This window comes from Canis aureus, chromosome 10 (assembly GCF_053574225.1).
Source record: "Canis aureus isolate CA01 chromosome 10, VMU_Caureus_v.1.0, whole genome shotgun sequence".
Lineage (NCBI taxonomy): Eukaryota > Metazoa > Chordata > Mammalia > Carnivora > Canidae > Canis > Canis aureus.
Window position 1 is genome coordinate 16,207,477 of NC_135620.1, and position 23,847 is coordinate 16,231,323.

Below are 23,847 nucleotides of genomic sequence, written 5' to 3' on the forward strand. Positions count from 1 at the left end.
AGCAGATTAATGTATACAGTGGAAATTTAATACCAGTAACCAAATGGGTCTTTCTCATATCCCTAGTTCTGTGGTTGGGGGTGGGGGGAAGTAGTTTAAGATTCATGCCTTTAGGCACATCAGAAACCATTAAGAACTACATTTCAGGAAATTGTAATGAATAAAAATTCAATTTAGACTCCTTGATTTTCTTTTAGCAGAAGACGAAAAATGTTGGGCTGGAAACGAACTATTTGAAAATCCCCACAATTAGGAAGTATACAGCTATGCTTTTGCCATAATTTAAAGTTATTCAGAGTTGATGTGAAAAACTACTTTGCGCCAGAATAATAGATTTTCCTCTATTTGTAACTATGCGATCTCTATAATGTAAGAAAGTAACAAAACATACACATAATCTCAATTTTCTTCCCTGGTAACAGAAGCCAAAATAGAGGATCGTATATTTTTTTTTTTTAATTTTTATTTATTTATGATAGTCACAGAGAGAAAGAGAGGCAGAGACACAGGCAGAGGGAGAAGCAGGCTCTATGCACCGGGAGCCCGATGTGGGATTCGATCCCGGGTCTCCAGGATCGCGCCCTGGGCCAAAGGCAGGCGCCAAACCGCTGCGCCACCCAGGGATCCCAGGATCGTATATTTTGAATAAGTTTTCGCTTATCTTTCTTTTTTCTTTTTTTTAAACTTAAATATGAAAGCTGTTTGGAAATTAGTAAAAAAAAATGGACTTTTCAACCTCAGAAAGTAATAAAAATCTGGCAAGCATTTTTATTGTACTGGTTTAACACTTAGCGTCCCTATCTTGTCACGAAAAATCGCTTGTACAAGGCACTAAATTTGCAGAGAATTGAAGACCCTCCCCCTCTAACCTTTTTTTTTTTTTTTTTTTTTTTTTTAGTTCCTCTGTCTAAATGGAAAATTCACACAGGGCACAGATGAATGAATATGCATGAGTCTTCATGCATTGATATACATATGATTTCTCGTCTACAAAGACTGGTTTGGAAGACTTGTTATCTGACCAGGAAAGCCTGTAGTAAGTTGAGATAACGGAGACCGACTCCCATCCCCTCAGCCTTTGCAATTGCTTTATATTCTAATCACTGCACTAAGCATCTGTCCCCGGCAGGCAGCTTGTTCAATCTAGCAGATAACGGATGAGTGCAGCCCGCGGTGGCTGCGCGGCCCTTCGCGCCGGAGCTGACGGTCCATTCCTCTGATTAAACAGGCAGCGGGAAGGAGCTCTCGGAGCTGTAATTGCCTCCGTTATGAAACATCTTCACCTGTTAGCCAAAGCTAAGTTGAGTCACAGCAGAAATTATTAACAGTGGCTGTTTTCAAGCCAGCTTAATTTGAGCCGATGCTGCTGTTCACTTAGCACAGATGAATAGGTGTGCAGGACAAGAGCCTAAGCGGAGATGACACCCCGATGAATATCTGCTCCCAGCCCTGCTGCGGGGAGCTGGCTCGCACAACCACACACACTTGTCCGAGAGCGAAACGGGGCTGGGCACCTCTGCCTCCCCTCGTGTCGCGGGAGAACTTCCTGACCGGTGGCAGCTTGTGACAGCTAAATCATTTTTTCAATTAGTTTCCACCAATGTTGGCAAACAAACTGTTTTTTTTGGGGTGGGGGGTGGAGGGGGCGTGCACGATGCTGTTGGAAACATTACCCTGCTTCAAACGTGGCCAGAAACCCTCTTCTCCGAGAGCCGAAAAGGCATTAAAATTTAATGGTCTGCTTTCATTTTCTCTGCAGTGTGCTTCAAGATGATTATAAATTATAGCATTCTGCTTACTTTTGACGGAATAAGTCATGTATCAGCATTTGATTTAGAAGCAATGTGTGCTTGACATATGAAACACATCTTGCAGATGTGATTTATCACAGAGCTCCTTTTTTTTTCCCCCAGAAGAAAATAGTGGCGCAGGAGGGTCACCGCTGTGACAGTAACAGCCATCCTTAGAGTGGGGGTATGACTGTAGCTCCAGAGAATGAATTGTAAAAGTCTGAGAAGTCTGAATATAACCAGATTTTCCCAATTGAGGAATCCCTTTGTGTGTTCTCTGAAGCTTGACGCTGTTCTCCAAGATTTTGCTTTATTTATTTATTTTTTAATTTTTTTTCTGGGAAGAGAGGAGCAAGCCATTACTAGATATGGGAGTATTGTTTCCCAAAGTGGAGGGGGGTGTTTGGGACAAGAGGTTCTCCTGCAAACCCAGGGCCGTTTGGGAAGCTGCTGGTTTGTAGGGTCTCCTCTGGCCGAGGGGACCAGGGGTTGAGGGCAGAGGCAGGGTTTTTCAGTTGGGTGGGTGTGGGGCTAGAGGCATGGAGTATAAAGGCAGTGCCTGACTCTCATCAGCTGTTCTATTTCTTTGCTTTACAGGTTATGTTTGCTGGCAAACCGAACTGCAACCTAGCCAATCCATTTATATCAGCATCTTTTTACCTGGGTTCTGATGGCTACAGCCAAAAGCATTGTGTGGGGCCCTAGTGATCACTAAGTGGTTTAACCAAACCATCGGCTGCGCCATGTTTTATTTATCAAGTCTCACTAATCACTACAACTGAGCTGCAAAAATCCCCCATATTATTTCAAAATCATCCTCTTACAGTACAAGGTGTAACTCAGAAATACGTTCCCCTTCTTTGTCTGTCTATCTTTGTCAAACCAAATGTACATGTCACTCATCTCTGTGCAGCTTTATCCACACCTCCAGTTGCTTATTCATGACCTTATCTGTCTAGACAGTTTATTCTGGTACTTGTGATGTTATAGTGTAATTATCTGTGGTCTTTCCCCCTCCTCCTACTATATTTTCGAAGGTAACTCTTAACCATTTTCTTTTCCTCAGTCACTAGTATACAGCCTGGCACAAATAGATTCTCATTAACATTTCTGAGTGAATTAATGTTGAGTGAATAAGTGTATAAATGAATACACGTGTAAATGAATGAATACTTCAGGCCCAAGGAAGAAGTGAGAGTGCAAAGCAGTGCTGACAATAGTCCCCTATCTGTTTCTTCTTTTCATATGGAAAAAGAAATCCTAGTTTTTAGTTGGGCATATGGCTTTCTGGAATAAAGACTTCATTTCCCAGACTGCCTTGCAGCTAGAGACAGCCATTTTCTAGATGTAGTCAATGGGATGTGGGTGAAAATGGTACAGTAAGTGACTGACCTTGATCATGGCCGGGAAGAGGTTTAAGAACTCAAGCACTGGCAGTCATTTTGGACTCTAGGGTGCCATTTGGACTGAAAACCCTGTAAAGCAGAGCAACAAGACAAGGAATTTGAGGCTTTGAGACCACAGAGAGTAAGTATATAAGCCTTGCACTGATTACTTCCAGGTTTCCAGAATATGGGAAGGGGGGCAAAAAAACTACCCGATATCATGCAATATTGAATTGAAATCCTTACTAGGGTTTACCAGTAGGACTAGCTACATCGTTTGTGACATTCCATGTGAATAATTTTTGAACAGAGGAGCTCACTGGTCAAAAAACTGTTAAGAATTTCAAGACAGGAGGAGGAAAGATGAAAGGAAGCTCAGAACTTGTGTGATAGAAGCACCCCTGAGTACTAGGCCTAATACTATCTGACAATTGCCAAAACTTCTCTAAACTCATTTTGCATCAATCCTATTAAACTTACCTACTAAACTTTAGCTACATCAGCCTTCTTTCTGTTTCCTGAAAGTCCTAAATCCTTTCCTGCCTCAGGACATTTGCACTTGGCTCCTCCAAGCTGAGAACACTCTGCCATAGATGACTACAATCCTTGCCCTTCTCATGCTGGTTCCTGCTCTGCCTTTATGAGACAACAAATCAATGTGACCTCCTTACAAGAGTCCTCTCTGGGACCTCTTTACCCCCAGGGCCCCAGGGTTCTAAGTGCCTTTTTACTTCTTATGTAGCACACCTAGACCAGTAACCCATTATGTTGCTTCCTTTTTTGTTTCCTTTTAAAAACTACCCCGTTCTCCTGACTACAATATAAGCTTCCAGAGGGTAGGTACTTTCTGTGCCTTACTCACTGCTAAGAAATCACAGTGCTCCTTAGAACAGCTGAGGAGCTATCTAAATATTTGATGTATGGTGAAGGAAGCCAACCTCAAGCACGTGGGCAGTTGAACTAGATCACTTGGGTTCAAGAAGAGATTTCTGTTTTTAAAACATTTTACCAATTTATCCTATAATTACTTGATTTTCCGTATTTGGTTATATGGAAGTGGCCATGCAAAGATAGAGTTATGTGTGTAAATGTTTCTTGGATTTGTCAGATAAGTGAAAAAGGAGAGATCTCCTCTTTGCTGGACATCTGTCTGTATTGTGATGAACGCACACACACATACACACACACCCTGAGAACCAAAACTACCTATTCCTCTCTCACACAGTTTACTGTCTATACTAACATGACTAACATATTAAGTATTACTTATCTTCATTAGCATAGCTGTACTCTTCCAAGAGAGTCTTGCCCAAGTAAATTAATGAGATTATTCATTACAAGAACTTTATGAAATATCCATCAATTTTCAAGAAAAAGCAACAACAAATATTTTTTGCCCTCAGATTCTTTGACTCCCTTGCCTCCAAAACCATTACTCTTCCCACCAATTGTAGACCTTTATGATGATCCTTAACCACCTCTAATCAAGTCCCCGCATTGGAAGACCCTTTTTAGAACAAACTTTCCACTCTCAATAAATTTTGATTTTGCCTTTCCTTTCCAAGATCCTGTCAAAGGGAAGGTGGTATTCTCCATTACTGTAATAAGCAATTCAGCTTTATCTTCTCAAGGGTTATATTGCTGACATTTGGGGAGCTGGTGTTTGACAAGTTTCATGCAGTTCTTTCTTTACAAAAAAAAGTATGAGCTTATGAATATGATTTTTCAGAATGATCAGTCGCAATTATTTGGAGAGATAAAAATAATGCACACCCTCTTTCTTTCTCTCAAAAGAAGTTCTGGCCTTATAAACATATCAAGATCAAAGGCTTATATAAATGGTAACATACAATACCCTTGTAAGTCCGAGAATATACAAACATATTTCCACACTCTCATTGCCAAATATGGCAGCCATTAGACACATGTGGCTATTGAGCACTTGACAAGTGCTTAGTCTGAATTGAGATGTGACCTAAGTGTGAAATATACCCCAGATTTAATGATTTAGTTTGAGGAAAGAATGGAAAGCATGTAAATAATAATTTTTTATAAGATTATTTAAAAGTAGTATTTTGGATATAGTGCAATATATGGATGTAATAAAATAGAATACTTTGATGTAATGTATACTGCATATGCATTAAATATATATAATATTAAAATTAATCTTAACCATTTCTTTCTACTTGTTAAAACTATGGCAAATACATAATTTCAAATGACATACGTTGCTTATATCACATTTCTATCAGACAATGCTGCTTTCTCTCTCTAGTTAAAAAGACACATAAAAATCAACTGTGGCAAACTGCATTATCAGTAGGGAGGCATGATATATATATATCATATATATAAACATATTTTATATGTGTATATATACACACATATTATACACACACACACACACACATATATATACACATATTTTGTCTTAGTTCTTCAACATTAAATGCTTATTTAAAGGTTCTTACTAATATGACCATAGACAATACTTTCAAAGCATAAAATATTCTTGGTAAATGCACTTTCCTGTTCTACTGGAAAGCATTAAGGGGAATTACCCATAAAGGTTGAAAATCATTTATGAGTTGTTTTGCTTTTGAATTAAATTTTAGTGGAAATTCTTCCATAGCTGACTTTGCAAGAGATATTTAATGAAATGCACCAAACAAGCAACCCCACACATTAATGCAACTGTGTAAAAAGCCAGGTAGATCTGTGATCCAACATGTAATTCAATTGTACCAAGAGGCAGATGTAATCTGTCATTTTTCTCTATAGCTGGCTCTTTCATCTGAAGAATGAAGACTGCCTAGTGTTCACATTGTGGACCATAGAGAAAATATGCCTATCCCCCTCTGTCCTCTTATCTGCTTAAAAATACCCTAAACCCACTGGTGTGAGTTCATCAGGGTGGTATACAATTTCTTCTTGGAAGATGCTTCTGGAAGGATAATGCTTACTTTTGACTAGGGTGAGACAGGGACGTGACAGTCTTGGCCACCGACTAAAGTTAAACCGGAACAGGGGCAGCACTGGGGCAAAGGTTTCTGACCTGAAGTGAAAGAAGAGAGAAAAGCTTGTTAGCACAACAAGTGAATAAATAAAATGTCTCGGTACCCTGAGAGGAAGGAACGTCATGCTTTACCACTAAAGACAAGAAAACTCTGCTTCATTGCCACTTAATCTTCTGCAACATAAGAGTCAAACGGAGAGACCACATAGCCCCCGTCGGGTGACTAAGGTACTTGCTTAATTTTAATGTGTTGAGTTTTTGAGTTTCATCCTTCAAAGTGTTTCGTCCTCTGAAACTGTTTTCACATTGCATATGTTTGACAGTAGTTTCTAACGTTAAAGTTCTCACATGATGATAATGTAATGTCAATAAACCATAATTTCAACAGCATATCTCTATTTCTAAGCTGTTCCCATCTAGAAGTTTTCTCATGTTTGAAACAGAGAAATAGGACATGATTGGGGAACAACATGATAGAGTAGTTCTGAACTTGGACTCTTCAACTCAGCTATTCTGGCAGCGTTGTGACTCTTTCCTTGATGAAACTTCCTTAACACTGTTCTGTGGTGTAAGGAATCAAGAAAAAAGTACTCTGAGAGCATTTCACAAGAAAATCATTTGCCCTTCCATGGTCCTTCTAAGTCACAGAACTGCTGCTTCCTTGAACACCTCACATCCCCATACCACTATTTTCTGAGGAAAAGAGAAAACCTCTAAGGCTGGCTTCCAGGAAAATTAGTCTTTGTCCCACTCTATGGGCTGAATTGTGTCCTCTTCAAATTGATATGCTGAAGTCACAATTTCCCACTAGCTCAGTATGTAACTGTATTTGGAAATAGGAACTTATTTAAAGAGGTGATTCAGTTAAAATGAAGTCATTAGGGAGGGCCTCAAATCAATAGGACTGGTGTCCTCATAAGAAGACGACATTAGGAGACAGAACCTCATGGAAGGAAGACCATATGGAGACCCCAATAGGAGAAGATGTCCATCTCCTTAGCCAAGGAGAGTAGCAGCCTTGAGAGAAACCAGCCCTGCCAACACCTTGACCTCAGACTTCTAAACTCCATAATTTTGAGAAAATGAACTTCCTTTGTTCAAACCATCCAGTCTATGGTACTTTATTATGGCAGCCCTAGTCAACAAGCATTCAGAATTCTGAAGCAAATGTTTTGAGGGTCACTTTGATTCAACTAGCTGAGGCTGTGTGCCACCCCTGACCATTGCGACCAACAGCAGTAGGTAATGATGTCACTTGAGTCACCCAGGGTTTGCCCCTGGATCTGGGAATGGGGAGGAGCTCTTCTCCAACCAAACCCTGGGGCTGAAGTTTGGGTGGGAGGATTCTTCTGTAGCAAGTCTATAGGAATGGGCTCACCCTTTGTACCTACAACATTCAGAAAAATAGAGAATGCAACTCCCAGGATGGTGTTCTGTTCAAAGTCACGAAGATACGATGTTTAATCAGGCGAATTCTCCTACCATCACTGGAGATCTCTGTGTGGTTCATGAGTTCACTTCCTTGAGCCAACTGTGTGCTCCTGAAGCCTGCAACTATTTTTAAAATGTAACCTCTCCTTCAATATAGCTATCCTTTACTCACAGTCTTATTTTAATCCAGGTATTTTGGGTTCTCTTACCACAGCCTGAATTTACAGCTCAGGACCAATAGTAAAAGAGGACTCACTCATTTACTACATTTGTCCCCCTGGCAAAAGCCCATTGAGAGGATTTTACTGAAGAAGGAAATGGAGATCATACACTGCACATCATATAACAAATAATTTAGGCATACCTGGGTGGCTCAGTGGTTGAGCATCTGCCTTTGGCTTGGGGCGTGATCCTGGGGTCCTGGGATCAAGTTCCGCATCAGGTTCCCTGCAGGGAGCCTGCTTCTCCCTCTGCCTGTGTCTCTGCCTCTCTCTGTGTCTCTCATGAATAAATGAATAAAATCTTTGAAAAAAAAAACCAGTTTAATAAAACTCCTTACTGAAGATGAGCCAGCACCCTGCTCCTTTTCTGACCTCTCCATGTCCTCCACACCAGCGCGTGACTGCTTCAGGGCCTGGTCCGCATGGCTGCTACTGCTCAGAGTCTCTTCCTTGGAAGTCTACATGGCTACCATCCTCCCTCAGGCTTTTTGCTCAAACCCCATCTCATCTGTGAGGGCTCCTTTGCCATAGTGCTCTCTCTCTCTCTCTCTCTCTCTCTCTCTCAGTCTTACTTAATTTTGCAGCATTGTACTTGTCCTATATATTTCCTTGCTTCTAGGTCCATTATCTGCCTCCCTCCTTCAGAAGCTTCACAAGGGTGGGAAATTTTGTGTGTTCTATTTCCTGCTATATCTTTCATGATTTAAAATGCTGTCTGGAAAATAAGTCATGCAGTGAATTTTTGTTTAATGAACTCATGTGTTTTTCTCTTCAATAGCCAGTCACTGGGTCTTTTGCCACTGACACCTCCCCTACATGCCTCTCAACCCCAATGTCTACCGAGATAGAATTGCCTTAGAAGGCAGTAAGATGGTATGAAATATATGTGTGTATTTATGTATATTACAATACATGTATTATATTATATTATGTCTGTATTACACATATAACTGGCCCTTGAACCATGTGGGGGTTAGGGGCATGAGCCCTCCATGCAGTTCAAAAATCCACATACAACTTTTGATTCCCTCAGAATTTAACTACCAATAGCCTACTGCTGAACAGAAGCCTTCCTGACAACATAAACAGTCAACTAACAGGGTTTATATGTTATATTATATACAATATTCTTACCATAAAGTAAGCTAGAGAAAATAGTAGGAAAATCACAATGAAGAAAAAATACATGTATAGCAATGTACTGTATTTATTTTTAAAAAATCAGTGTATAAGTGGACCTGCTCAGTTCAAAGCCTTGTTCTTCAATGTCAACTGCATATGTATGTCCATGTATATGTATATGTTCATTCAGATACACTTGTTCTGTGATACTGTCCCTCTGTCTAATTGCTTGAATCACCTGCCCGCCAGCGGGAAAAAAACCACATGATCTTTCCAGGCTGAATCCAAGTTTCCCACTTGGTGACCCAATGAAGCTATTTCTCTCCCAGTGAATAGTGTAAAGATAAGAACCCAATGTTTCCTCATGTCTCCTTCAGTTGCTGATCAAAGAGAAGTCATAGCCATCAAATGATCACATTGAGGTGTTTTCTTTTTTTCAGCAGAATGTTTGTATCACTCTGAGATTTGTTTTATACTTTGAATTCATTTGCTTTCCTGAACCTTTAAAAAAATGACAGTACATTTCCCTTTGCCTTTTATATAAGACTCAATTTTTTTTTAACATGGTCATAAGGCTCCCATAATCTGAACCCCATCTATGTGATTACTTTCCCTTTCTCTCTTTCTTTCTCTCTTTCTCTCTCTCTTTCTTTCTTTCTTTCTTTCTTTCTTTCTTTCTTTCTTCTTTCTTTCTTTTCTTTCTTTCTCTTTCTTTCTTTCTTCTTCCTTTTTTGCCATACACTCTAGCTTCTTTCTTCCTCAAGCTTCCCACGCTCCCTCTCAGAACACACCACAGAATTTGAAGGTGAGGTTGAGCAGTTATGCTTGTCTTAATGTTTAAAGTCCAAATCCTTGAGCTGCCCCGCACAGCACCAATACTCCTCTACCTCTAAGGCATAAAAAGGGGCTGACACAGAATTAGCTTCATGAAAATCAATTGGGGTTCATTAGGTATAGGGAGAAGATGGAAAAATCATGAATTTTATGACATTCTTCTGGTACTCAGGCCAGATTCTCTGGTTGATGGAAATAGGGAGTAGGTAATTTCCATAAGCATGAGGATGCACAGCAAGCTTTTCCTGACCTGACAGAGTCTTTTAAGTGTGGGACAGTCATGGTTTCACCAGTTACTATCCCATCATCATAGAAGAAGAAAGCCAGCATTAGAAGTACTAGTACCTATAAGAATCTTTTTCTATGTTCTTGGCTCTCAAAGGCAGCTCAGCACTTTTTTGCCATATGCAGCCCCCCCCCCCCCCCCCCCCCCCCCCCCCCCGCCACCGTGCTCAAGATTGCAGCTGCTCCTCTTATGCTATCAGGGGAGCCAGGGTTACTAGGCAGAGGAGAATTCTGTGACACACAGGTCTTTTCATATGCACTTTGCTTTGGCTCTGATGCTTACCCTGTGCTTGTTAACCTTTCCATAGGCCTCTAAACTCCATGAACACAGTGATAATGTTTATCTCGTTCACAACTCTATCTCCAGTGGCTAACATAATACCTTGCACATCATAGCACATAGTAATTATTCCTTACACTTATAAATGAATCTTTTATAGAACAAAATTTATACAATGAATAAAACTGATAAAAGGAAGAAAATTTGACACATGGCTTTCCAAAGTTATGTACATGTAAGGCATTTTAACTACCGTAGTCAGATATCATGACAGAAATCACAGAGGATATGCACATTTCCACTTGTGATAAACCACTGGTATGATATAGATAGGATTGGAAATCATACACTAAATTAAAATAACTATTTCTTAAGCATATGCAATTTGTTGTCACTTCAGTCAAAATTTCCCTACTTATTATAACACCCAATATTTAGTTCTTCTACTAAAGACACTAAAGTTCATTAAGGTTAAGGACTTTGACCAAACTGACACTGCTGGTTGGGTGCCTCAGTTGGTACTTCAGTATAGTGTACTCTTCCTGGCAAAAAGTCAGTAGCTTCTGTTTATATTTCCACAACAGGGTAACTGCTGTGGCCATCCCAGGGGCTGTACTGGGATTCAGAAGATCCTGGAGGATAGTTCATAAGATGTTTTAGATAGCTCCATGATCTGAAATCTCACAAGGGCTAATGTAGCCAGAGCAGAGGGCGTTTTGGCTACAGACTGAAAAGGAAGAAAGAAGAAAGACTCAAGAGAAAATGGGAGGAGGTTTATGGGAGTGGCTGCCATCACCCAGGACATCTGTTTTCTGTAAGTGCCAGGGTAACACAGAACAGCTTCGGAAAATGTAGTTAGACCTGGGGTACAAGAACAATGGGAGCTTTCTATGTCAGATGACATGCCAGTATTCTAAATGAAAGAACTGATCTCTTAAATAGGATCCCTTCCTTTTTTAAACTTCTTTTACTTGACAGGGTTTCACTTCCAACTCATTTGTGGTGATGCTAGGACCAACCTTTCAGAGAAGCTGTACGGGAGATCTGTGTTTTGGTTTACATACCTGGAGGATGGGTTATGTAAGACTTATTTTTTACCAGAGCAGCTAGAACTACCCCCTCGTTCCTTCTCAATCCTTCCCAAGTAAATAGGACTCAAAAGCAGGATCAGAGACAAGGAGCAAGAACAGGTCTCCATAAGAACATAAGAAACTATAGACTCATGTGAATTGAGAGTTAAGTGTGGAGACCTGGAAGGGTCCAGGACACTGAGACAGGTTGAGGCCATTGAGGCTGCAGCTCAAGTAGACAGGCTTAGCCGCTGAAGTTCTCATAGTCATTCATTCATTCATTCACTCATTCATTCATTTTATATTTCAAATACGTAATGGAGAAAGGGAAAAGAATACTCAATAAATAGAGGAAGTATAGATCATTAGAGGTGTGAGGGTGAGAAAGAAGAATTGAATAGTAGTTTTGGGGGGGCCATACAGTGAAGTAAAAGTCCTCAAGTTTGTTTTAGGCAGTCACATTAGTGAAGAGACTGAGGATCTAGGAGTGATTAATAAAACAATGCCTGGATGATGTGATAAGACTTTATACCCAGATGGAGGAGTTGGGTTTGACAAGCTATAGGATACTTCTTCCTTTGAGACAGAGGGAGGAGATACTACTGTTTAACTCTTTCAGGAGGTCCTGTTCCAGAAAATCCAAGGTTTGCTGTTTATTAAATAACCTAAAACACCAATTAGCTTCATATATTGTCATGGATCAATGATTAAAAGTTATTATGGAATGGGTAAATTATAAATCATCTAATGCTTCAACAATATTTACTTATTATTAAGATTTTGGGGTATAAAATCTTACAAAAAATACCCAGTTTCCACCCTCAGTGGACTAACAGAGTAATGGTGACAGGTAAGTAAATAGATCTTTACGAAGGTGCTTAACACAATGATGAAGCATGCATTGGGTATTATAGGTACCCCGAGGAGAGTGTATCCTTCAGTGGCTGGATATATATTCATGTATGTATTTGGGTATACATGTTAATATCAGAAAAGAAGTTTTGGAAGTAATGTGGTGTGAGGTAAACACATTTTAAAACTTTTACAACTTACTTAAAAAATTCACATGAGTATAATACATGTGCACTATAGAAAAGAAATTAAATAAACCAGAATTAAAAGAAAAAGAATCCTTTTATCCAAAATACAGTATCACTAAAGAGTACTGGACTTAGTGTCAGACTTTGATGTGTGTGTGTGTGTATGTGTGTGTTTGTGAAAGACAGACAGACAGACACTTTGGACAAACTTTATCACATCTCTGAGTATCAGTTTCCTCATCTGAAAAATGAAGAGGTTGGCTTCCAAGGCTGCTTAATCTCTGACAGCCTCTAAATCCAAGAATCTAAATCCAAATTAATATAGCACTGAGAGTATAAGTGATTTCTAATTGCTGAAGTATGAAAATTTTAAATAGGAAGACAAAACGGTCTACATAATTAGCTCTGACATATCTCCCTTTATGACAAAGGTCAGTCATTTCAATTTCCTCTGTCTTGCTTGCTCTGTCCCCAAAATGGGGATCACACTCTTGATACCTGCCTTTTTTTTTTTCATGAATCTTTTGTCCAGATTAATAAGGACCTTATTTCCCTGAAGGAAATAGCTCACATGTTGGAGGTACATTAATTCTTTTAGGCCATTAGGGCACCATTTACTTAATTTGATTTCAAAGTGGCAGACATGTACCCTATTTTCCTTAGCAAGCTCATGACTTGCTTCAGTTTGAAATGCAGGAATGCTATTTAGAAGAAAGAGTATCAATAATCACAGAATCTCTAAAGAGATGCAGTTATGTTTTCATTTCCAGGTGTTTTTTCTCTTTAAAATATCATGCAGTTATTTACAACAGGCATTTAATTTCCCTTCACGTATCATTTACCAGATGGGAGACAGAGCTCAAGGTGGGAAAATTGTGAGATTTTATAAAATTAATTCTCAGAAGGACTGCTTTAGACTCATCTGAGGATATTAGAATCTTTATTAGGAGATACACAACAGGGGCACCTAGATGGCTCAGTGGTTGAACGTCTGCCTTTGGCTCAGGGTATGATCTCGGGGTCCTGGGATCAAGTCTCGCATCAGGCTCCCCACAGGGAGCCTGCTACTCCCTCTACCTATGTCTCTAGTTCTCTTTCTGTGTCTCTCATGAATAAATAAATAAAATCTTTAAAAAAGTAGATACCCAACATAACTCAAACACCTTTGCTACCAACCTGTTCTTCACTAGCAAGAAGGTGGCAGTTGGTCACTGCAATGTAAATATGCCATTTGGAGCTACAACATTTGCTGAATGAATTCAAGTCAAAGAACATCAGTTTAGTGCAAACTACCAGCAAGGCACTGTGTTAAAGGATATGAAGATTCCCTAAAAAGGTCTACAATTTAGAAGGATGGAAATCTGCAATGTCTCCCTAACTTCAAGAGGGGTCTAATTAGTGGTTCAACGAGCTGTGGGAATTCAGAGCAGAGGCAGAAATGATAGAAAAACAGCACCTTTTTGGTGAGTCTTCGCTCTACTGAAATAAAATATTCCCATTCAAGTATGAAGAGGGGAAAAGTCTGTCTTGAATTTTTCTCCCACAGCTTGAAAGAAGGAGACCTTAACTGTTGACAGACACCATGCCTACATTTACCTCCCCAGACAGAGTCAAAGAGACAGATTGTATTGTTACTGGAATTACTGCAGACTGTGGCACTGATGAATCACTGCTTGCTTCCTTTCAAGGTTTAACTTCTCCAACTAGTGTCCCATTCATGACTACAAGATCTAGAGGAGAAGTGAAATCTCTAGGTGCTTTCCAATTTGGACACAGACACTTGTGCGGAAATAGCAATTTTCCCTTCCTTCTCCTTTGCCCTGCTTGACATGTTAGCCTCATTTTAGAGTGGAAGGAGAATGGATGCTAAAATGGAGAACTGGACCATTTAAAGTCTTAGAAGACTATGACTGCCCCTTCTGTTTTTCTGAAGCAATCTTACAAAGTAAATAACTAAAATGCTTGGAAAAAAAAGTAAGAAAAATATTTTAAAAATTGCTAAGAAGTAGAGTAAGTATGTTATGTGTCAGATAATGCCATTTGATTTTCCAAAGTAGTTTTATATAGTTACAAGGCTAGTGGTATAGTGTAAAATTTCTGTTCCGCATCCTTGCCAACATTGGGTAATATCTGACCTTTAAATTTTTAGTAATCAGTTGTGTGTAAAATGGTTTCCTAGTATGGTTTAATTTGCATTCTTCTGATTATAAATGAGATTAAGCATCTTTTCGCATGCTTATTTCCCTCTCCAATTATGGGCTTGCATTTTTTTTTTTTTTTAGCTTTTTTATCTTGTCAATGAGTAGGAATTCTTTCTGTGCTTATGATTCTAATTCTTTATGTATTATATGTATTGCTAGCTTCCTCTTATAATTTGTGGTTTATCTTTTCACTTTTTTTTATAATGAGTGTTGATAAACTAGAATTCTAAATTTAATGAGGTTAATCAATTTTATTTCCTGTATTTTGGGTTTATTGTATCTTGTATTAAAAAACACTTTCTTGTCCCAAGATCATAAAGATATTCTTGTATATTGTCTTATTAGAAGTTATCAAGAATTGAAAATTTTGTGTAAGGCCACTCTTTCACTGAGATGTGGTTGGGATTGGGTCAGAATAATGATAGTTAAGAGTTGGAGGAAAAAGCAGGAGGAGGATTTTGAGGCAATAGTTTCAAAGAATCTTAGAGTGTAAACTATTGATACTTTCCTTCTAAGAATTGTTTGGTCATTGGGAAAATTCTTGTAATAAACTACCGAACCACTCACTTGGGTAAGAAAGAGTGAAGAAATGCTATGAAGACAATGGAATAGCACAGTCGTGTTAATAATGTCAATAGGTGTGATTTTAGTTCTCACTGTCTAGGCTCAGTATGGAGGTAGAAGGTTTCACTCCTAAATATATTTCTGTTCTGGGCTGTCTATTTTGTTCCTTTGGTTATTTGTCTGTGCTTGCTCCAATACCATCCTTTCTTAAAAAGTATTCTATAAGTCACAATATCTGGTAAGTTAAGGGCCTTTCATCTTGGTTGTTTTTTTTATTTATTTTTATCAGTTTCTTCAGTAGTCATGACTCTTTCCATAACAATTTAGAATTAGCTTCCCAAACTCCTTACACATATACAAAAGTATGTATGTGGAATTTGTCATAATTCTGATTACATTTGTAGTGAGATACTGATAAATTGTGGCAGAAATGATTACAATATTTAGTTTTCTACATACATTACAGTTAGGTGTAAAGAAAAATTTTGCTTCTTTCTATGGATCACTCAGAATTTTATCTGACTACTAAAATTGGGTATTATTTACTATATATATTCAGTCTATGAAAGAATACTACTTAAGGGCAGATAATACAATTTATCTTATTCTACTTTTAGACTGTGGACATAAGAAATTATATGTCTCATCTTCTTTAATATAGAAACAGAAAACCATGAGATCCATAAGCTTGAATTTAACTCTAGCTCTTAAAAATCATGCTGTAGCCAGAGACCCTAGGTCTTCAATTAGTAATGGTCAGCAAAGAATTTGGGCAGGATAAGAAACTGGTGACTCAGGGTTCATGATGAGACAAGGCTCTGAACTATGAAAGCAGTTGGAACTGGACAGAGAAAGATGAAGCTAAGAATGTTTGTCTTAGATATACCACAAGTATTAAGGGTGTTAAGAATCAGAATGAAAGCCTTTTAGTGTCAGATTTATGGTTCTTATCAGAAATTCCTGAAGCTAGGTATAAAAAATTCACTTGTACAGAAGAGGTGTGAATTTCCATTATTACTCGGAGAATTCCATTATTACTCGGAGAATATCAGAATCCTTGTTTCTGTGTTTTTCTTAAAGCATGTTTATAATAATTGGCTTTAACAGCGTCATTAAAAAATGAACTGGAAATTTAATGCCACTCTCTTGAATAACCAATAAATTAAGGAAGAAATCACAAGGGGTATTAGAAAAATATCTTGAGAGAAATAAGAATGAAAACACAATATACTGAATTATATTATATACAGCAAAAGCAGTACTAATTGTAAGTTCATAGCAATAAATGCCTACATTAAAAATGAAGAAAGACCTCAAATCAGTAACCTATGTTTCTGCCTCAAAGAACTAGAAAGAGGAGGACAAACTATGCCCCGAATTAGCAGAAGAAACAAAATAACAAAGATTGGAGCAGAAATAAATTAAATAAAACCCAGAAAACCATAAAAAATCAATAAAATTAAGAGTGAGATTTTTAAAAAGATTAATAAGTTGGCAAACCCTTAGCTCAACTAACTACGGAAAAAACAGAAAAGGCCCAAATCAATAAAATCAGATATGAAAGAAGAGAATTTACAACTAATGCCACAGAGATAAAAAAAAGCTCATATTAGATAACTATAAACAATTATATGTCAACAATATAGAAGAAATAAACAAATTCTTGGTAACATACAACCTGCCAAAACTAAGTCATGACGAAATGGCAAATCTGAACAGATGTATAGCCAGTGTGAAGACTGAAGCTATAATAAAACATCTCCTAACAAGGAAAAGCCAGATTACATGGCTCTGCTAGTAAATTTTACCAAATACTTAATGAAAGATTAGTAGCATCAATTCTCCTCAAACTCTTTCCAAAAATTGAATAAGAGGAAACACTTTCAAACTCATTTCATGAGGCCAGCATTAGCCTGATACCAAAGCCAGTAAGGATATCACAAGAAAAGAAAACAAAGGCCAATAATAATGCTGAATATAGATGTAAAAATCCTCATAAAGTACTAAAAAACTGACTTCCACAGCACATAAAAAGAATCATATGCCATGAGCAAGTGGGATTCATCCCAGGGATGTAAGGATAGTTCAACATACAAAAATCAATGTGATATACTACATTCATAGAATTGAGTCTAAAAATCACATGATCATCTCAACAGATACAGTAAAAACATTTGACAAAATTCAATACCATTTCATGTTAAAAACTCTCCACAAACTAGGAATAGAAGGAAAGTACTTCAAAATAGTAAAGACCAAATGAATATAAAAAAAACTACAGTTAATATTCTTAATAGTGAAAAACTGAAAACTTTTTCTCCAAGATCAGAAACAAGTAAGAATGCCTACATTAACCACTTCTGTTCAATATAGTACTCAAAGTCCCAGCCAGAGCAGGGAGTTAAGAAAAAAGAAATAAAAGGTATTGAAATTAGACAAGAAAAAGTGTTCCTGTTAACAGATGATATGACCTTATACATAGAAAACCCTAAAGACTCTATCACAAAACTGATCAAACTAATAAACAGATCCAGTAAAGCTGCAGAATATAATATCAGCATACAGACTTTAGTCATATTTCTGTACACTAACAATTAACTATTTGAAAAGGAAAGGAGGAAAACAATCCCATTTACAGTGCACCAGAAAGAATTAAATACTTGGGGATAAACATAACTATGGAGTGTGAAAGACTTGTATACTAAAAACTATGAAACATTATTTAAAGAAATTAGAAAAGATACAAATGTAAAGATACCCATGTTCATGGATTAGAGGACTCCATATGGTTATATATGCACATATTACCCAAAGCAATCAACAGATTCAGTGTAATGTCTACCAAAATCCTGGCAGCATTTAAAAAACAGAAAGAGAGATAACAATTTTACAATTCATATTGAACCACAAAAGACAACAAATAATTGAGAAAGAACAATAAAGCTGGAGGCATCACACTTCCTGATTTAAAATATATTACAAAGCTGCAGTAATCAAAACAATATGGCACTGGCATAAAGTCACATACACCAATGGAACAGAATAGAAAGCTCAGAAGTAGACCCATACATAGTCAACTGGCTTTTGACAAGGGTGCCAAGAATACATGAAGAAAGGATAGTCTTTTCAACAAATTGTATTGGGGAAACTGTATATCCTCATGCAAAAGACTAAAACTGTACACTTATCTTATACCATACACAAAAAATTAACTTAAAAGAATTAAAGACTTAAGTAGAAGACCTGAAACTATAAAACCTCTAGAAGAAAATACAGGGGAAAGCCTTCATGATGCTGGTCTTGGCAATGATCTCATGGATATGGCACCAAAAGCACAGGTAACAAAAGCAAGTAGGGCTGCTTCAAACTAAAAGCTTCTGTATAGCAAAGGACAGAATAAAATATGTGAAAAGGCAACCTACAGAAGGGGAGAACATCTTTGCTAACCATATATCTGATAAAGGGTTAATGTCCAAAATACATAAGGAACTCCTATAACTCAACAGCAAACAAACAAAAAAGCAAAACAAAACAAAAAGCCCCCTAATAATTCCATGAAAAATTGGGATAAGGACTTGAATAGACATTTTTCTAAAGAAGAGATAGAAATAGTCTACAGGCTTTTTTTAGATTTTATTAATTAATGTATTTATTTAGAGACTGAGTGGGGGGAGGGGCAGAAAAAGAGGGGGAGAGAATCCCAAACAGACTCCGTGCTGAATGCAGAGCCTGATATAAGAGTCAGTCCCATGACTCTGAGATGATGACCTGAGCTGAAATCAAGAGTCAGATGCTTAACTGACTGAGCCACCCAGGTGCCCTGACAACAATGTTTAACATCACTAATCAATAAGGAAATGTGAATCAAAACCACAATATGATACCAAATTGTATTCATTAAGGTGGCCACTAGGAAAACATAGAAAATAACAAGTGTTGGCAAAGATGTCAAGAAATTGGAATCCTGTGTACTGTTGATGGGAATGTAAATTGATAGAGCTGCTATGACGAACTGTGTGGAGGTTTCCTCGAAAAAATAAAAAATAGGCTTTCCAAATGATCAAGCAATCACACTTCTAGGTCTATATTCAAAAGAACTGAAAACAGGATCTTGAAGGGAAATTTGCATATATGTTGTCTTTAACATTATTCACAGTAACTAAGATGTGGAAGCCACCTAAACATGCATCGAGAGATGAATGGTTCAAGACAATGTGTATGTGCACACAGTGGACTATTATTCAGCCTTAAATAAAAAGGAAATCCTGTCGTATTTTATAACACAAATGAACTTTGGGGGACATTTACCCAGTGAAACAAGGAAGTCACAAAAAGGTAAATACTAAATCATCCTACTTATATAAGGTATCCAAAGTATTCAGTCTTAGAACCAGGAAGTAGAATGGTGGTTGTCAAGGAAAGGGGGGAAGGGAGAAAAGTTGAGCTATATAATGGGTATAGAGCTTTATTTTGCAAGATAAAAAAATTGAACTCTCATTTAATTCAGCAATTATAAGCTCTTTGTGTCAACTGGTGAGAATGTTCAGAATAGTGGCTTATACTGGGTGTAGGATAAATGCTCAATCTTAGTTCAACTAAACAATGCACACTGCCAAAAGGGAAGAAGTTTATTTACAAATCTGTAGAGTAGAGCAGTGTTTCTCAGCACTTAAAAATGCATTGCCAGGGCGCCTGGGTGGCTCAGTTAAGTGTCTGCCTTCAGCTCAGGTCATGATGTCAGGGTCCTGGGATTGAGCCCCATGTTGGGTTTCCTGCTCAGGGGGGAGCCTGCTTCTCCCTCTCCCTCTGCAGCTCCCCCTGCTTGTGCTCTCTTTTTCTTTAACAGATAAATAAAATCTAAAAATAAATAAATAAATAAATAAATAAATAAATAAATAAATAATAACAAAAATGCATGTTGTTTTCAGCCAAGCCCAAAATATCTCCCTGTCTTTTGATATTATTTGGAATTTAAAACTAAATGATAGAGCATGAATAAAAATGTGTGCCCATCCCTCACTGATTGTGAAACACTCCTCAAGTAATTACATTCTCAGGCTTGGAAATGCTGCTGGAATCTAAAGCAAAGATGAGAATAAAGACTCAGATGCTTGTCATTTTCCTCTTTTTAATCCATGACAGGCATGGACCATGTCACTTTCTTTTCCAGTGAGCCCAGACACAGTATCTGAACTCTTCTCAACACTACCTTCTACACAGCTACATTTTTTTTTTTTTTGGCAGCTACATTGATAATATTGAATTGAGGTTGGCCTGTAAGGTGAGATCAACTTTCTTTAATTTTTTTTTATTGAAGTTCAATTTGCCAACATATAGTATAACACCCAGTGCTCATCCCGTCAAGTGCCCCCCTCAGTGCCCGTCACCCAGTCACCCCATCCCCCGCCCAGCTCCCCTTCCACTTCTTCTTGTTCTTTTCCCAGAGTTAGGAGTCTCTCATATCCTGTCACCCTCACTGATATTTCCCACTCATTTTCTCTCCTTCCCCTTTATTCCCTTTCACTATTTTTTATATTCCCCAAATGAATGAGACCATATATGTTTGTCCTTCTCCGATTGACTTACTTCACTCAGTATAATACCCTCCAGGTCCATCCACGTCGAAGCAAATGGTGAGTATTTGTCGTTTCTAATGGCTGAGGAATATTCCATTGTATACATAGACCACATCTTCTTTATCCATTCATCTTTCGATGGACACTGAGGATCCTTCCACAGTTTGGCTATTGTGGACATTGCTGCTATAAACATCGGGGTGCAGATGTCCCGGCATTTCATTGCATCTGCATCTTTGGGGTAAATCCCCAGCAGTGCAATTGCTGGGTCGTAGGGCAGGTCTATTTTTAACTCTTTGAGGAACCTCCACACAGTTTTCCAGAGTGACTATACCAGTTCACATTCCCACCAATAGTGCAAAGAGGGTTCCCCTTTCTCCACATCCTCTCCAACATTGGTTGTTTCCTGTCTAGTTAATTTTCACCATTCGCACTGGTGTGAGGTGGTGTCTCATTGTGGTTTTGATGAGATCAACTTTCCATTCTTAGTTTAGGGTGTAATTTCCAGGTACCTGAATTTACATGTAAGGGTCTGTCAATCAAAATAATGAGCATACCAATGTAACACATAGCACACTCAGACTCTGAATGAAGGAGCTACTCCTCACTTCACTGCATCTCCTGTAAACTCTTAAAAGTGTACCTGGTCCAAGCATCTGCATATAGGAGAACATGGACATTCTAGACATTGGAAATACCTTTTTTTAAAAGATTTTATTTATTTATTCATTCATTTATTCATTTATTCATGAGAGACAGACATAGGCAGAGGGAGAAGCAGGCTCCTCGCAGGGAGCCTGATGCAGAACTCTATCCCAGGACCTCGGGATCACGACCTGAGCCGAAGGCAGATGCTTAACCACTAAGCCACCCAAGCATCCCAGAAATGTGTTGAAAAGATAATAGAACTGTATTTGGATGATATACACGCAATAATGTGAAGTCTTTAACATTTACCATATAGATCCATATATGATAACATTTAAAGAATATACAAGGGAATCTGCTTTCAGCCTCTGTCTCCCAGGATGGCACGGCAGTTACTGAATCCAATGGGCAGGCTGTGGACCAGTGTCCACGAGCATGTGTTCCGCAGTACCATAGCCAAATATACTGCACATCTGCTTCTTACTCCAGGGCTGAAAAAGTTTTTTGTTTTTATCTTTCCTAGGAAGATGCACTTTTACCTTTCACATCCAAGAATGCTTTGTCTGTGGACTAACACTAGCATCTTTCTGATCTGTATTAAATAGCAAGGTCTTTACAAGTCATTGAGCTGGGTCTGTGTACATGTGGAGGTGGGTTGGAGGTGGCATTAGGCTGAGAAGGGAGAAAATAACCCATTAAAATTTATTCTTTTAATTCAACAAATGTTATTGGGAAACCACTACATGTCAGGCACTTTCTGGATTCTAGGAATAAGGGTAGAAAGAAAACAAAGTTACTGACTGTCCTCCATCTTCTTGATATTTTTGTTTGAGGAGAGAAGGATGAACAAATAAGTAAAATCTACTGTGTGTTTATGGGAAATGAGTGTTACTTAGAAAAACAAAGCAGTGCAAGGGGATAGGTTATAGCCAGGTAGGGGTGATTATTTGTTCTGGAAAGGTCCTCGAGTATGTCAGTGATGACATTTGAGCTGAGGACTGGAGGGAGTGAGGGTGGAAGCCTTGTGGATGGACACCAGAGGGAAGGGCTTTGCAAGCAGAGGCCATGGACTGAAACAAGTTGAGGAAAGTTATGTGGCCATGGAATTGAGTGAGGGGAAAGTCGGGGGGAGAGGAGGTCCTAGAGTTCGAGAGGGAGCTAGAGAGTCATTGCCCTAGATGTCATTCTAACATCTCAATTTTCTCGGAGAGAGTTGAGAAGGTTTTTTGTGTTTGAGTAGAGGAAGGGCACGGCTATTGTTCTAGGTGAAAAGGACCCCTCTGGCTGTTATCTCAATGAATCATCCTACCATGGAAGGCCCTTAAGTGACATTGAACACTGTGCCGCCAGCACAAGTTGCCCCTCTGGGAGCCCTTCTGGGTCTATTTGGGGGCATGCAGAGACAATGGGAAGGAGATCTAGCTGGTGCAGTAGGACAGTGAACTTCTTGCCCTACTGTTAGGGGAGACCTTTGCATTTCCCAAAAAGTCTTTCTAGACACCATAGATCCCTCAGGAACAGCGAAAGGTGGCTGCTTGAAGCCATTGTTGAATGACCACCTAGGTCAACCAACTTATTGGAGGTGTGAACAACATTCCAGAGCATTCTCCTTCCATTATCTCTACTTGGCTTTAGCCATTTCCAGCAGCAAGGACCTCCTTTGAAAGTCGAGCTGTCAGGGTAGCTGCCCTGAATGAAGGACTGTTGAAAGGCAGGATGTGTGGCCGAACAATCTCCCGTCCTACAAACATTAACAAAGTCTGCAGTCCTGAGTCAGCTTATGGAGTCTTGAGAGACTCTTCCCTGCCCAGTTGTCACTGAGACAAAATCTGCCTGGTCAATTTGGAAAAAAAAATACTCCCCCCCCCCCCCGCCCCGCTTCAGTCTGGCTTTCTTATGAGAAATAATCTCTGAATTTGTTGGTCATTGATAGTCTGCTTTTTTGGCAGAGGTCAGTGCTCCTTATATTTTCCATTGACATCTAAGGTCAGCCAACACCAGAGGAAGAGATTCTATATATATTCTATATTATCCTGTATGGCAGCTGACTTCCTCATCCAGCTCAGGAGTCAGGCTTAGGAAGTCACTGGTTAAAATGTACAGAGTCGTCTCTGACCTGTCTCAAGGGCCCAGACTCACAAAAATATAGCTAAATCTGACAGACATTGTCATTTCAAGAATGAGACCCTTTGGTTTTCCTGTTTCCTGGTTTTCCTCCCCTCTGAGCAGTTCACTGAAACAGCGTATATCCTACAGACTGAAGCAGGTGGAACTCAGCATCTACCGAGTTCTCCTCCATATCAATTTAACTGAAGTAGAAGAGAGAGAGAGACAGACAGACAGACAGAATGACCCTGGAACTGTCAGACCTTTAAACTGGG

General features: G+C 38.7%; 2 long non-coding RNA genes across 2 annotated transcripts in view; one reads left to right on the forward strand and one right to left on the reverse strand.

The window, feature by feature from the left end:
• The window catches only part of LOC144321591 (uncharacterized), a 259,240-nt gene that overhangs the window by 82,457 nt on the left and 152,936 nt on the right, over positions 1 to 23,847 (reverse strand). Inside the window, exons 4-5 of the long non-coding RNA XR_013387190.1 lie at positions 6,142 to 6,233; positions 3,183 to 3,265 (exon numbers count right to left, since the gene is read on the reverse strand). This is a non-coding gene — a long non-coding RNA (uncharacterized LOC144321591). The remainder of the gene's footprint in view (positions 1 to 3,182; positions 3,266 to 6,141; positions 6,234 to 23,847) is intronic.
• The window catches only part of LOC144321592 (uncharacterized), a 38,235-nt gene continuing 16,814 nt past the window's right edge, over positions 2,427 to 23,847 (forward strand). Inside the window, exons 1-2 of the long non-coding RNA XR_013387191.1 lie at positions 2,427 to 3,317; positions 10,952 to 11,181. This is a non-coding gene — a long non-coding RNA (uncharacterized LOC144321592). The remainder of the gene's footprint in view (positions 3,318 to 10,951; positions 11,182 to 23,847) is intronic.